The sequence below is a fragment of the Sinocyclocheilus anshuiensis genome, unplaced genomic scaffold (genome assembly GCF_001515605.1).
Source record: "Sinocyclocheilus anshuiensis isolate Anshui unplaced genomic scaffold, SAMN03320099.WGS_v1.1 scaffold681, whole genome shotgun sequence".
Classification (NCBI taxonomy): domain Eukaryota; kingdom Metazoa; phylum Chordata; class Actinopteri; order Cypriniformes; family Cyprinidae; genus Sinocyclocheilus; species Sinocyclocheilus anshuiensis.
The window spans coordinates 611,024-613,842 of record NW_015537978.1 but is presented as its reverse complement, the minus strand read 5'-3'; positions in this window follow the sequence as shown (position 1 = coordinate 613,842).

The following is a 2,819-nucleotide window of genomic DNA, read 5'->3' as shown; positions in this document are numbered from 1 at the left end:
TTCCGATCTGTATTATTGCTAACTGCTAATTGTCAATCATCTTTGACGATAGTGGTCCTGACAGAAATAGGTACAATAGTTCAATGATAAAACTGAAATAAACCATGCTTTTTCAGGTTTTTCAGGTTGGTCTAACTCTATTCCAGTTAAGATGCACTGATCAGGATTTTTGTGTGACCGATTCCAATTGCCGATTTTTTTAAAAACATTTTTTACAATGAAATGAGCCGATTCCCATACTCGTTGCCAATTTATTTTCCTGACACCAAGACGAATTCCTTGTGTGTAAACACACTTGGCAATAAAGCTCTTTCTGATTCTGATGAAAATGCAAATTCAATCTCTGACACCAGGTGGTGCTTATAGAACAGTAACAATACAGCGTTTCCTGCGTTATTGCTGTAAGCAGCCGCTGCGCTTATTAACACTCCTTTAATATGCATTTAACGAAGGTAAGAGGAAAAAGAAAATGCCATCGAAACTTTTCTGTCAGACGGGCTGAATGAATATTTTATTATTACTCTTTATTATTATTAGTGTTTTATTACCTTAATTATATGCATGTCTGCACTATGTCTGTAGTAGTAGTCTGTAGTCTACTTTCTGTACTGGAAGCTCCTGACACCAAGACGAATTCCTTGTGTGTAAACACACTTGGCAATAAAGCTCTTTCTGATTCTGATGAAAATGCAAATTCAAATTGCTGAAACTCATCAGCTTTGTTGAATGCGCGCACGTGCGATGACTGAATTCCGCAAATTCTTTCATCATAAACAATAAAGCGCAGTTGTACATACAATGTAAGTAAGGGATTCTTTCGAATTGTAATCACATTAAATACAAATTCAGTCCCATTAAACATATTTTATTAGCCTACATGACACCCATGTCTTGCCTAAAAAGACAGGTTTATGACGTTTGTAGTTAATAGATTTGGCTGCTTTTAGCCTTACCCTGGAGTTGGTTAACCCTCCGCCTATGTCATGCTGATAACTACGTTTGTGTTACCGAATTGCATCCTGTCAGGAATAACCTGCCCGTGCTGATTTTAACCTGGTCATTTTTGATTACTGTTAGTTTAAATGCCAGCATTGCCAGATATTAAAAAACAAACAAAAATTAAATAAAACACAATGAGTCCAAATCTTGAGTTATGGAAATAATATGAAGATATCGCTGGCCCTAACTTGCAACCTCCCACTTTATTCACTTCCTAAATTAAGTGAAAAAATAAATTAAAAAATCCATAGAAGCTTATAATACGTGTATCTGGCAACACGACTGAGGCTGAGCCCGCGTCCTCAATCACAACTCGCTCAAGGGACGAGGCCATATAGGCCTAACCTTTTCACGATGATAATATTTTTTTTAAACCCAAATAGCTTGCTGAAATACTTATGCAGCCGCCTCATCTACCTCAGCCATACTGATCAGGACCTGTTCCGGTGACCCTGATCGCACCTGACCTGCCTTCCGTTTCCACTATCCACCTTTTTCTTGTTGTAAAAATGGGCGCGGCCATTTGTAAATTCTATGGGTCTGGCTTCCGGTCTCATCTGAGTCCACTCCGTCCAGCTATTTTTAGCTGAACAAAACAGTTCGTTTTGCTGCTTGATATTGAAAGTTGGTGTGTCTTATCATATTATTTTAATGTATTATCTTAATTATGAACACACTGGTTTGTAGTGCAAACAGTTTTACCGTTTACTGCACGTTGTTATTCTCCTCGTTATTTACCTATAGCGGCTAATGAATCGGAAGTCTCACCCATAGGCTTACTTCCGCGTTGAAGAAAAAGGTGGATACTCTCTCTCACACATACATTCTTCTTTTACATACACATATTTTCTTCAGACATAGGCCTACATACATTCTGTATGTGAAAGGAGAATGTATGTGTGTGTGAGAGTAGAAATGTATGCATGAGAATGGAGAATGTAAGTGTGTGAAAGCAAAAATATATGTATGAGAAAGGAGAATGTGTGTGAGAGAGTAGAAATGTATGCATGAGAATGGAGAATGTAAGTGTGTGAAAGCAAAAATATATGTATGAGAAAGGAGAATGTGTGTGAGAGAGTAGAAATGTATGCATGAGAATGGAGAATGTAAGTGTGTGAAAGCAAAAATATATGTATGAGAAAGGAGAATGTGTGTGAGAGAGTAGAAATGTATGCATGAGAATGGAGAATGTAAGTGTGTGAAAGCAAAAATATATGTATGAGAAAGGAGAATGTGTGTGAGAGAGTAGAAATGTATGCATGAGAATGGAGAATGTAAGTGTGTGAAAGCAAAAATATATGTATGTGAAAGGAGAATGTAAGTGTGTGAAAGGAGAATGAAAGTGTGTGAAAGCAAGAATATATGTATGTGAAAGGAGAATGTAAGTGTGTGAAAGCAAAAATATATGTATGTGAAAGAAGAATGTAAGTGTGTGAAAGCAAAAATATATGTATGCGAAAGGAGAAATGTATGTGTGTGAGAGTAGAAATGTATGCATGTGTAAGGAGAATATGTAAGTGTGTGAAAGCAAAAATATATGTTAATGGAGAATGTAAGTGTGTGAAAGCAAAAATATATGTATGTGAAAGGAGAATGTAAGTGTGTGAGAGTGCCAGAATTAATTATGGCTAGGGGTGCTCCGATTGATCGACTACCGATCATTATCGGCCGATAATCCCGTTGGGATGATTGATCGGCGGTCTCTAAAAAGGCCGATCTCAAACTGATGATGCTGCCGTGAGAGGATTGGCACGACACTGGCATGGCAGAATCACCATCTCAGTCTCTGTCCGCGCGGGTGAAATAATTATAATGCTGAA